The sequence below is a fragment of the Cyanistes caeruleus genome, chromosome 2, assembly GCF_971803275.1.
Source record: "Cyanistes caeruleus chromosome 2, bCyaCae1.hap1.1, whole genome shotgun sequence".
Lineage (NCBI taxonomy): Eukaryota > Metazoa > Chordata > Aves > Passeriformes > Paridae > Cyanistes > Cyanistes caeruleus.
The window spans coordinates 19,768,131-19,782,176 of NC_141702.1; positions in this window are offsets into that span (position 1 = coordinate 19,768,131).

The window sequence follows — 14,046 nt, forward strand, 5'->3', positions numbered from 1 at the left end:
ATAAACATTTTATACACGCATAAAAATTGTAAAGAACGTAAATATGAATATATACAGCAAGTCTTTTGAATCTTATATCTACCTGGAGACTACACAGTAACTTCAGGGATAAAAATGCTAACTGACAAAACATAAAACATCTTGAAAACCAGAGATTTTGGCTAAGATACTCCACAGGTGTATTCAAACTTTGCTTCTTTTCTTTAAGTGCCCAGTGAGGTGCCCAGCCTGACACAGAGATGCTGAACACTTGGTACAGCTAAGCATAAACAGCTCAAAGGGTAAACCAGACCTTCCAGGCAGGTATTGGTCTGCCAGCAGTGTCCTGGCTGCCTCCAGGGCCTCCAGCCCAGCAGTTGGGTCCTTGGGACTGCAAACCCCTACGGGTCTCCTCTGACTTCCTCGTTCATGGCTGTGCCACAGCCCTGTGTCTGGAAGACATAAAAATACCTGATTTACCTCAAAGGAATCCACAAAGGAAATCTGATCCTGGTGAAATTAAAGAGGTATTTTGCCTTTAACATTACTGAGCTCCTTATTTGATTTTTTTTCACTGAAGTTTATACCCATACTTAAAGCACAAGATCTTACTGAGCTTCTCAGATCACTGTTACTGTGAAACACTTTCCTCACAGGGCTCTGAGCACAATATCATTTGTATAACCTGCTCTTTCTGTGCCTCTTTACATAACCATAATGATGTTGTGTAGCATTTTCTGCTGTAGTCTGTCATTTTGGTCAAAACATTTTTTCCTTTCATTGTTATGGGGACTCAGTAGTGTCTGTTTTGTTTCTGTGGTAATAAGGACAGCACCCTTAGTGCATAGCGAAGAGAAAAAATACTTGTGACCAAAATTTTCTCTTCATTCTAAAGTTCATTTTATCTTTTCTCTTACCTATTCTGTTCTCATATTATCTTTCATTCAATCAAACTTTACCAACTTACTGCTGTGAGCAAGTGCTAAGTTTTATATTTGGCAAGTGCTAGGACTTTGGAAGAAGAGCACAGCTGGAGTGGGTATAATGAAACAGCATTCTTCTGTACCAAAGTTATCTTGATGCTGATGAAAAAACCAAAACATACACAACAATATGGTGTATATTTATACCAGTTTAATGAGGCTCTATTCAAAAATCCAGCTGTGAAAATGTGATTAAGCTATATATGTAGACTTCCAGTACTAGAAAGTAAATTCTTCATAGTAAAAACTGATTTCCCCACATTACAGATTGTATCTTGTCACTTAATCATTTCCTGGAGAACATTCACAAGCTTGTAAGCACACTTTGGAGTTTGAATGTGCTGCATGGAAAGCATAGCAGCTACTAATAAGCAGCACTTCATCAGTAGGGGGCTGAGCATCCATATATTTCTAATTCCCGGAATTCTTTGTTTATTTATTTATTTATTTACTGGGGGAGGGGAGTACTCCTCTTCAGTATTCTGTCTTCATTTAAATTTTTCTTCTTTCAACAGAAAATCTTTAATACTGAATTACTTCTGTAGGTGGTGCCAGAGATGTTTTGATGGTTTTGCTTGCTTAGATTTCCCTGTTTTTTAAATAGGTGAAACATTTGACTAGATGTCATATATTATAGTTTTGAATCTCTCCTTGCAATCTCTGAGTGTTTTTTATCAGAAAATAAAAACAATTGTTATGCAATCTGGAAAGCAGTGGATTGTCATTTATGTTCTCTGCTCTGTGGTGGCATAGTGTACTTAGAGAAGGAACCTTCTAAATTTTCAAGCAACAGCATGGAATCCTTTTTAAAAGCTTCTAATATTCTAGGTTATCCAAATTTTGGGTTTATGTCAAAGTTAAATGGAGACTTCATTATGAATATAACAATTTCACTCATTCCATAGCTCAGGTTTGGTTTGGGGTTTTTTGATTGTGGGGATTGGTTGGTTTGTTGGTTGGTTGGGGCTTTTTGTCAGAGGAAAATGCTTTTCCTTGAAATCACATAGTAAGAAACTGGAAGGTTGGGGGACAATGCCTTAAGGACAAGAGCAGATCGAGTCTGTAGATTCTATTATTATTTATTGGTAATCTAACAGAGTTGCTTGGGGCTCCAGACATTGGAAGATAGAAGAGTGACAAAGGATAAGATAGTACCATCACATTAGGGAACAGGAAGAGGAAGCTGAAAGGAGCCACAGGAAACACACAGGTAGAGAAACCAGTATCCCATGTATTAAAAATGCTGCAGGTAATGGATTTCTCTGATCTCATGAGAGGAATCTGCACTGAACTGAAAGACCTGAGCTCCTTAAGCTATGCTTAAGTGTAGAGGACTCAGTTGTGCTTTCCGTGATCCAGTGACATCATTTTCTAAATAGCTGCACAGCTTCCAGAGGAGGTTTGGATTATATCTCCCTTCTTCACTCAGATCCTTTGGAACCAACTATTGTTTGATGACTGAGGTCTTCTGTGGAAGAAGAGGTGTTAAAATCCTCTCATTGATTTATATATCCAACCCCTACCCCAGGCAGCTCTGTTATTTTGTAGGATTGGTGCTCAAGTTTTTCTACTTGGGAATTATAGTAATTTTTCACTTTACAGAGTCATTGTGAGACTAATATATTAAATATCAAGACATGAAAAAAATAAACTTATTTAGGGAAGTTCTTATAAGTCACCTAGATAAACAAGCATTAGGAAATGTATAATAGACCTGGAAAAGTAAAATATGAGAAGAGAGAAGAAATGAAGACAAGAGTCCTTTTTGTCAGTGGAAGGGAATAAAAGGGGAGTGCAGAATAATGCCATATGTGAAAGAAGCTCCTGAGAAATCTTGGAAATCTGGGAAATTTGTCTATCTGGGAAAGCAAGCTTGTAATTGGAGTTAACTGGTTTTCCTGTAGAGGTAGGAAAAAAGAAGTGCTTAGATTATGGTTTCTTCTGCACATTTGAATTAAACATCTTAATTCCCCCAAAACATGCCAACAGCAACAAAGTCTGACGCTAAGAAGCTTTTTCATCAGGGACTGCCTTCCCTGTCTGAACACAGGATTGAAGACTGAAGTAGCATTTCCTATGGATGCTTGTTGCATATTTATTTTAATATTTCATCATTCACCTGGATATGATTTTGACTGTATTGACTTTGGGGACGGGCAAGGAACACATCAGGCTCTGCAATTTTATATATTTATTGCCTGTAATAGGATGATGAGATGGGAATAAATAATAAATGACCACGGGAATGCTAAACATAGACTACCAAACCGACTGCTTCACAATGGAGCTTTGTCACCCAGAGCATGTAAGTACATTAACAGTTTGTTCTCAGACACATCAGTAGAATAAGATATAAGTGAAAGGAAAGAATTACAGTAACAGGAGTCAAACAAAAGTAAGGAAATAGTAATCTGTAGATTTTGTCACTGTGATACTGACATCAAAGTCTCTGATTCCAATTGTTTCAAAATGAGCATGTTAGAGTCTTCAGAGAAGAGACAGAAGCTAATTATGCCATATTTTGTCTCTTCTGTGCCATGGTTCAGGAGAAAATGGAAGCAATAGCATTTCTGACACTGTGCTCTACATCAAGTTCATTTCTGTGAACCTGAAATAATTCTGGAATCTATGAATTTATTTTCAATGGTAAAACTTTCATTGCAGGACTTCAGCAGACAGGAACTCTGCCTTTTCTGCCATTCTCCAGCAAAAAAGCTATAACCTCACTCTCTCCTTCCTTCCCTGTAAAACACATTGACAAGACTAAGTTATTTTCCTCTGTAATTGGTGCCAAATGTAAAATTTAGGCTTACAGGCAGCCTGTCTGACCCCAAAAATCATAGGACCACAGAACCATTTATGTGAGAGAGGATCCCATAAAATCAACCAGGCTCATCTCCTTATAGCAGGGCTGACATGAAGTTGGAGTTGCTCAAGACATAGTCCAAGTAAGTATTGAAAATCTCCAAGGATGGAGACTATATAACCTTTCTAGGCAGTCTATTCCAATGTTTTATTCCAATTTTTTAAAATAAGAGGATTTTATGACCTCTATCTCCTTAAACCACAGTTACAAAAGTCACCTTTTCTTCTCTCTTTCTATTCACCGTGGGTAGGCTTTAACATATAAAATTTGAGATGGTGTGAAGGCCATTGATAGAAACACATTTTGTTGCCCAAATTCTACATTTAAAAGTTCGGTGTTGATAGCTGTGGCTGGGAGAAGACAATACTTAGGAATGTTTGTCTTTAATCTTCTTGAGCAGGAAGATGACCCACTGTGGATCCTTCCAACCTGACCCATTTGGGGATTACAGAATTCTGGGATCAAAAGTTCTGCTTCCTGATAGTCCAGAGACCAGGGCGCAGCTGCTGCTGAGAATCCTGGTAAATGTTATTGGCTTGCTTTACATTGCCATGGCACATGCATAGCTCTTCTGTCAGACTTCTCTCATCACCCCTGGAAGGTCACAGACTGCTCCATGACTCCCTCTTGCCTTCTCCTCTTACTGAACATCAAAAGTTGTTCCCTCTTCAGGAGAGGAGATGATGGCTATTTCTGGTTCCACCTGGCCTTGGAGTGGTTAGAAGAGTTCTAGAAAATGTGCCTTGATCTTCCTTTACTTTGGAGGGACTATTAGCCCTTTTAATAGAAAAAAAGATTATTCTATTGCTATTAAATCATGTATATTTCTCTTCAAATATCTATTCTCTTCTTTTCAAAAATATATTTCTATTTCATTAGCAACAGATAGTTCTGTATGGGTGTCTTTTAAGCATATGTGTAAAAATTCCACAAAAGAACAGTTCCAGTTCTTCTTGCAAATGATCTTAATGGTTTCATGAGGATTGCACATCTTTAAGTTGTAACATATGTCTCACACCTATATGGCTGTGAGGTAATTATTTTTGCATAAAAATATTCAGAGTTAAAACATGTAGAAACATTAAGCAATGGCATTACTGTGGCTGACCTATTAAAAGATATTATGTAGAGAATGAAATGTCACCATCTGAGTCTACCCTCAGAAGAATGTAAGTGATAATGAGATAAATAGCAATTTAGCTTTCTTTATACCAGTAAATAGTTTGCAAATAGCATATAAAGCACAACAGTGTGCTGCTACTTTACGTCTTTGCTTTCGCATTTGCTCCGCTGTGATGAGACAAGCCATTGTAGTGAGAGTGGTTTGCAGGAAAGAGGGAAATGTCTATTTATGAGTTGCATTGTATAATACACACTTTATATTCTGGGTGGCTGTAAGATTTGTGAAGCAATACTGTTCACACGGTTCCCTAAATAATTCTCTGTTGTGATGAGCTGACAGACTCAGTAGAGTGCATTACTTGAAAGAGTAAACATCAAGAAGCCTCCAGGGGATCTCTCACTTCATTCATTTTGCATTATCCCATTTAGCAATTGTAGTTACATCTCTGCAGCCCTAATAACTGCTCAAGTGAAGTAATGTTATAGTTCTAAAAGACATGAACCTACTGGGCCAAACATAATCATATTCAACTTCCAGTGATGGACATGCAGACTAAAATGTACGTAACAGCAAGGGGATATGAGCTTGCCAAGTAATCAAAACAGACCAAAACTGACTCACTTCCTGATACAAACAGACTAAGACTTGGGTTTTTTAAAAACTGCATTCTGTACAAAATTATAAATAATTGCAATTCACATCAACCTACCCTAAAATGGAAGCTTTGCTGGCTATTACTTAGGAATTTTTTTCTTTTAAGACTATAGGGCTTTAACTTTCTAGTTTGTTTATTATTCAGTCACAGTTTGAAAAGGTCGTTTTCTCACGTGCTGCTAGTAACAGAAGAGCTACACTGCAGTCCTTATTGGCACCCTCATGAGGCAGAATCTCTAGAGAGGTTTGTTAAGAGCTGTGAGCCTGTGTGGCTCAAGAGAACTAGAACCAGTGTTCTTTCATCATTGTTGGCCCTTTAACACTTGAGTCCACCTCATTGCCATTGCATTTAAATAGAAACAGAACTTCTGGAGAAAGAGCAAGCTTATGGAGCTAAGCTCAAAACAGGGCCAAGACACGACTGACGAATGCATAAAGAGCACTGGATATTTTAAAGGAAGTTTACATGTATGTAACTTGGGCTTATTTCTGTCTCTTTGTTCCTTTGGCTAAATCAGCTTCATCTGTAGGTTGAAACTAAGTATCAGCTGTTCACAAGAATCTTGTGTTGGAGCCTTTCCTTTTCTTCATTGGTGCTTAATCACGCTCAGCTGTCAGGTGAGTACAGAAGGAGCAATCAGAGGAGGTGTGAAAAGGAAATCTATAATCTTAGTGGAGAAACTTTTCTTGGAAAAGTCCCTTCAGTGGAGAAAGCATTTAAATGCCTTGTGAGCCAAGGCAGAAGAAAGAATGACTGAGCCTGCAGTGCTGGATAAATAGGCTTCTGTAAATGTTAGGTTCATCTATCTAGACCAGGAGTGTTTAACCCTTTATTTGCAGGAAATATCACAGCAAGTCTTTAAGCATAGTTTGAACAACTTAACTTGCTCCAGTTACTCCTCATCTCGTGTTTTCAAATCTGCAAATCAGATCCCAAAGCTCTTTCAGGCTGACTTAACCAATGGTCTGGCCCCACCCAACCTGCTGATCAGCACAGAGAGTCACACATCCCATGAGCTGGTCACTGCAGCTCTTGGCTGGCCAATCGTGTGATGAATTTTGTACTCTCTTACTTGTACCTTGCCTTACTCACTTGAGAAAGCACAGATCAGGGTTGAGATTAATGGAGTGAAACTGCACAAGCCATGACACTTATTTTAATGGATTGAAGCTAGTATATTTACTTCCATTAAATTTATTATGGAAAGGTTTAGTGGGATGAGATATCTCTTGATGTACCAACTTTATAGTTGAAAAAAAAAAAAAATAGTCCTTCTGAGGCTTTGTTAGTAACCTTAAGGGAAACCGTATAGAAAAACAAGTAAGTTCTATTTTGAATAAAAACACATATAAATGGGGACTTTGGAAACATGGATTCAGAATAAAAACACTTCTTTGGATCAAACTGAAGTATTGTAACACAGGAGAAAAGTATTTTGCAATGTTAGATTAAAGCTAGGACACATGAACATACAGTCTGTGCTTGAAGGATCAAACCCCAGAAATGTCAGCTTTGTTTCAAAGTAGTAATATGTATGCATTCATGCAGATAAACTCAAGTTCTTTGGCAAAGCCTCTCAGCACACTGCTTTAGCATGAATAAATAAAAGTAAGCCAAGTGCATATTTAGAAGCTGTGAAGGTGGTATCTTGGAAAAAAAAATAATGAGAGGCAAATATCCTAATTTTTTTAGTCCAATCTATAGAACTGTTTTTACTCACTGATATAGTCATTGCTACTCCTGTTTGTATGGAACTAATTAACTGCAAATTCTCTTTCCTTTTGTCTTATGTACATAAGTAATTAAATTTTTTTTTTTAATTTCATATGCTATAGCTCAAAGGGTTAGAAATGAATGTAATTGAAAATACCTTCATACTTTTTCTAGTCTGTTATATTTTAGTAGTAGAGTAAACTGGGGCTACCAAATATGCTTTTTTGGCAGCTTCCCTCCTTTTGGGGGTACTATAATAGAGGAAGATAGAAAAAAATACCCTCTAGTAAACCTAAATAATGTTGCCTCTTCAGAATGATGGGTTTTGACTATTTAGAGTCAGTCTTTAACCAATGCAGGGCTTATGACAATAAAAATTAGTTCTTCAAACACAGAAGGCTACAGAAGTGTTTATCAAGTGTTTAAAAGAGACTCAGTTCTGATGATTAATTAATTTTTAAATATTGTGATGAAATAACAAATTGATAATACAATAGTATAAACCAGGGATCACTTTTTGTTTGTTGTAGAAGATTGATGAATTATTATATTATTCACAATGCTTCTCAGCAAGTTGCCCACACTGCAGGGTACCAAATAGTGGAAAATCAGGGAAATCCTTTATCCTTTAGTAAACTGATAAAATCATATAATGAATAGAAGAAGACTGCAAAGTGCTGAGTTACTATGGTGATAAAGGTGACATAAGGACTTCTATAGAATGGTAGAGGATATAAAAGCACGGGGAATTATTCTTATTAAATATGCACTAGTCAAGCTTTCTGCTTTGTGTTAGCTTGCTCACATGCAGTCTCATATATTCCATTTTTTAATGTCCTTTGGGTAATTACTTATTTATTTCATACAAATCATCTAAGTAAACACAGGTTTAATATAACTGGTTACTGAAGTTTATATATCTCCTGGGCTTTTAGTGTTGTCTGATTAGATTAAGGAGAAGAAAAACATACCAAAAAATCCTGGTTTTCTCAAGTTTCCCCTTAACTCCTATAATTAAGTCAGTAGTATACATATTTAATAACACTTTGCTTTTCTATGCTCTCATATATGGTTGAGTCATATTTCGTAGATGTATATTTTCATTAGATTAAAAAAAAGTGAAAATGTAGATTTACACTGCGTGTATTGAGCTCTTTCTGTTAAGACTGACATAAGAATAACCTGACGCCATATGGGATAAACAAATCTGGCTCTTAATACTAACTGAGGTTTGAACACTTATCCTGTATATACAATTGAATTGAATTCCTTCTCATAGCCAGCACATCCCAAATTATAATGAGGTTATTCTCTGAGGCTGTGTATATCAGTAGTGGTGTCATAGTGCATATAGAATAAACTGTTGTCAGAAAACTGGATCAGGAAAAGCACATATAACACATTATCTTCACTCATTCTACTGCAGCCTGCAGTCTTAGCAGGCAAGTATACCTGATCTGATTTCTCACCCTTCTCCTTCCATCCTGTAAACAATTCAAATGGAGCAATTTCTAATTTACCATTAAGTAATTTACCTATTGTTCTCTCAGACACTGTTTGAGTCTCATCTCTCTGTCATTACTTTTCAATCCCATTTCTGTAGTTTCCTCTTAAATATTGTGTAGCTTTACATTTTCTCTTAGAAATTAGCTCCTAGAAATTATTATCACATATTTAAAAATGTTCTAAGTGAAAATTTTCAAGCTTTTATTTATGTCCTTAACAAAATATTGCAACTTTTGCATCTTTCTTGAAAAATATTTTTAAGTAGTATCGCAAAAACATTCCTGATCTCCCGTATAGACTTAAGTAACTCTCTCTCTTTTAATTAGAAAAGTATCAATTGCTGTACTACCAATCAAATGGGTGCTTAGAAGATCAATAGTGTTATTATATTAGTAATACAGAAATTTTAAATGTAAAAATAATATGAAAAATTTATATAATTTTTGGACATACTTCAATATGAAAGGTAAAATGATGTAATAAACCACTAATATATTGTTCTGGGGTGACTTTATGATGCTGAATTGTATCCTCATTCATCTGTTTAGTCCAGAAATAAATTCTGTGCTTTTAAAACTAGATCTGAGAGTGAAGAGGGGGAGAAGGAGAAGGTGAAATGTTTGAGGCAACCATACTCAAAAACATAGAGATAAGACCTTCATCTCTCTCGGTGCATGTTGCCTGCAGCACGGACAGTGGGACAGAGCTCTCCCCTGCTTTTACTTAGATTTTACCTAGCTGAGGCAGAGAAGTTCCCTGAGTGTGGCTTTTCTTTTCTTGGAAGTGATCAGCCCTGCTGTGGGCTGAAAACCCAGACAAACCCCAGGAGCTCACACCTGGGGCCCACGGGGGCCCAGGACGTGGCACTGTCCAGCACAGGAGGGACTGATAAGAGACTGAGCGAGCCCAACTACACCCCATGAGAAGGACTTTCTGAATTTGCCATCTCTTCAGAACAACGAGAAGTTCCATTATCTAATATTATTCATTTTTTTTCATGCTTGTGAGTACTTTGCTTGTTAAATAAACAGTTTTTTCCACTTTTTTCGAAGGAGGTTTAACTACCAAACAGGTGGGGGGAAGGAATGCTGAATTTTTCCCTTTAAAGAATATCCTTTTGGAAATTCCCTTCCAAATTTGTCTCAAACCAGGACATACAGAACTACAAGTACAGTCATTAAAATGTTATTTATGGTAAATATAGTGATAATTGCATCATGGTATAGTAGATGATGGTACAGATGCACAGGTTTTTGTTCAGTTTGGATGAAGACATGGAAGAGAAGCATAGAAACAAAATGTTTATATGACCTTTGCTTTTTGACAAATTATCATTATCATAGCTGTTTCAATATTTACTTTTTAGAATCTAAACATTGCAAAGAAAAAAGCAAGACACATAACTGAAAGTTAAATCCTTTTATTCCTAAAATATGTATAGAAACCTAATTTTCAGATGGAGGAATTACAGAATTCATCAAATCCTGTTTCATTAATTCTCAGCTCAAACCTAGAGTTGCAAAAATCTAATCTCAGATGCTGTAGGTGGGTACATGATTCACAGGATCAGGTCCTAATAAATCAAAATTTCTTTGCACTCATTTGGGAACCAGTGCATTGCATCTCCTTACCTTGAATGAATTTCAATAAATCAGGCTTTCAGAAGATGTACCTCAAACACTTGAAAACAAATTGCATTTCCTTTCAATACTGCAGTATAGATCTCAAAACTGTTTTCAAAACTGATTATGACTGATAAATCAGAGCAATTTCAAGAGGATTTTTAAATGTTAAATTTGATATCGCCTTAACTGTTTTTGGCAACAGTGTTGTTGAAATATCATCTGTTATAAGTGTATGGAAAATAAATGGATGGGTTAAATGACTCACTGGAGAAAGTTTGTAGTTTTGGGTTTTTTTACATGTGCACCTTTTAACAATTTTAACAATTTTAACAAACCTTTTAACAAACAGTTGCACCAGTGATAATTTGTTGAGATGAGCAGTCTAATTAGCCAGCTGTGCTTCAGGCTTCTTGACACTTATTACCTCTTTGACTGGATTTTGTTTTGTTTACTAGGTTAAACTTTTTAATATGGATTAGAAGTGAAAGAGAACAAAAGTAAACAAATCATTATGCTCATGAGATTGTGAGGGACAAACACATCCATCATTTGAAGGACACACAACAGGTACTGCAACACAGTGTGTTCACATATATAATAGGGAAAATTACTGTTACATTTCACAAGGATGCAGACTCCAACTTCTTGTTAGGATTTTGAAGTTGTAGCATATTAATTTGCTGTTATGTATTTATTAAAGCATGACTTGCTGTCATCTTGCCGTCAGTTAGAATTATTATTCAAATATTCACCTCTGCTGCATTCATTGGGGACTCACAGATGTTTTACAGGTATTTAGTCCTACAAAATATTTACTTATTTTGATAATTTCATTCCGTCTAATTCTGGTGATAGAGTTGAAGGAAAGAGGCATATTAATAACCTTGTAAAATCATAAATTAATAGAAAGCATAGTCTGAAAATGACCCCAAGCAATCATCTATTCCATATACCTGCTGTCAGGCAGCCTCTCTGAACTTGTTCTACTTCTGCACCCCAACACTTCCAAAAATATGAGTTCATATATTTCATGTAGGATTTCCTAACTTAATTAGTTTTAAACAGTAGTTACATCTTGCTTGTAAAATATGTAATAGTGTAAGATTTTCAAGCACAGGAAATGTCACATCATGGTTACTGGAAACAATAAAAAAACTGATATCTATTTTCTCCCCATACTGTAGATATTATTGGCCAAACTACAATTCCAGTCTTACATGGAATTCTGTATGGGCCATTTCATAGATATGAAAGCCTTTCCTTATAGGCTACAGGATTTAATGCTGGAAAACACACCTAGCAGCAATCAAGGTGTTGACTCCATTCTAATTCACTGTGGAGCTTGGTGAGGATATTGCCATCAGCCTTACTGGGAAAACCATCTGAGGGGGCTGTCAAAGGCACTGAGAGCATCTCTGTCAGCAATTACAACAGGCATGTTTTTAAATACTCCCAAAGGTATTTCTTTGCCTAATAATAATCAACTATGCCAAGGAAAATCTAGGTTTCATAACTTCCTGTGCATAATGTTTTTAAATATGTGCCCATGGTGCCCTACTCTTAAAATCCAAATGCCCTTTAAAATTAAATAAATATTAATTTCAATACAGTTCTGGCAAGGGCTATTGTGTAGAAAGAGTACAGTGCAGGCTCCCACAAGACTCAATGATTTAAGCGGAAAAGTGAAAATCTGAGAGGGTTTCTTTATAGAATATTTGCTCTTTTAGGTATGTGAACTACTGAACAGTTGTCTTCAGCCCTTCTTTCCTGCCCCTGCAAAGCATCCAAGATAGGTGGCAGATGAAGAAGTGGTATCAGGTAGGACTCTAATTCCTAAAATAGGGTTACAGAGTTTCTTTTCTATTGCTTTTCTATGGCTGTAAACTCAGGATTTTTTTATTTTTTTTTCCACACAAAACAGTGCATACAAAACTTAAAGGTTCAGACATGATTTTTCATTATGTCCCAGAGTGCCAGTCAAGTTCTTCAAGAGGAAAAAAGAAGAAGCTATAGTACCATTAAGTAATACATCTTTCTATACTTACAATACAACCAACAAGCACCAGGAGGTTTTCTTCACCTACTCCTTCTCTTGTGCTGAGTTTGGAAAATTTCTAGCTTTCTGGAAATGGATTAGCATCTGCAAAGCATGGGTGAGTGCAGAATGAGCTTCTTCAATTAAAAAATCCAACACTAACTTTCCTAAATTCCCAACTAGCTTGAATTAATTTGTCTATCACATAAAGGGTTATGTCAGATGCTCAAAGGTAGGAGGCTTAGGTAGCTGGGTCCCACACAGTGAATTTAAAATATAATAAGATTCTTTCACATTTATCACATTTTCAAACAGCCATAGAAAAGAAACATTTTTCAAAAGTGGTGTTACATTTTCAGTATCATTTTGAGTTTTCCAGCCAGGAATGTTTTCATCAGGCTGATTAAATTGCTTCCCAGCAAAACTATTCATCCCTTTAGAAAAGTATACATCCCATGATTATGAGCTCCTGGGACTCGGCTCTGACCATATGTGCAGGAAAGGCACAAGCTCCCTGGGCTGGATGCAGCCTCGGTGGTGACAGCAGATCTGAGTGTGACATTGAGCATATGCCTTGCCTATAAGGTATAGGCTGGGACTGTTCTCCCTTCCCTGCCCTGGTAAATCCATTACGTTCAAGCCCTTATACTTCCTGAGGAGTGGTCCACATGGGTCATCAGTGTTCACACCAAGTACAGTGGCTTGCTGCAGAAAAAAGAGGTTAATATTCAGTTATTTGTGAGGACTTCCCATTCCTTATGCTTTTGGTTTTATATTTTCAATTGCAACAGAGCTAATCCCCAAACCTTATTGTGGAAAAAGTTCTCTTGAATTCAATAGTAGTTTTGCCAGAATTATTTTACAGCAATTTGTTTTATGTGCCTAAAGCTTTCCATTAGACCTTACAGCATTACTTCAACCAATTTTAGGAACAACAGCTGCAGCATGACATCCATCAGCAGAGATCCTTGGAGCTCCCCCATGGTTCATGGCATGCCACAGGTGTATAGCCATCCCTGCAAATGAATCTGCAGCTCTAAAAGGCCCTTCAGGGGTATGGCTACACCTCTGCTGTAAACAGGTTGTGTTCTCTGATCCTAAGGACAAGTGACATGGAATGGCTTCCATCCATTTGGCTATAGCTTTATGTCCCCCACAGCAGGGTAGCACTGTTCATACGCCCCACTGGAAGAGCCCCAGGCTACCCACGGGCTGAGCCCAAGCACTCTGGGAAAATGATCCCTGCAGCAGAACACAATTATACAAAGTAGTGCACTAGCACTAAACACTGCAGATACCCACTGGACCAGCAACTGAGCCTAAGATATGTCTGTGTTTAGCTCACCGCCACCAATACCACCAACAAAGCCCAGTTTACTTGTATACACTCATGAAGATTTGTTGGTAAACTCCAGATTCATTCAGTTGAAGATAAAAGCTAATTATGTGTGTTTATATAAAAGTTATATGTGACACTGAAGAGATTAAATATTCATTATGACAGCATGAAAGAATTTCCTTTATGCCTAAATGAAGCATTTAAAAATAAATGAACAATGTA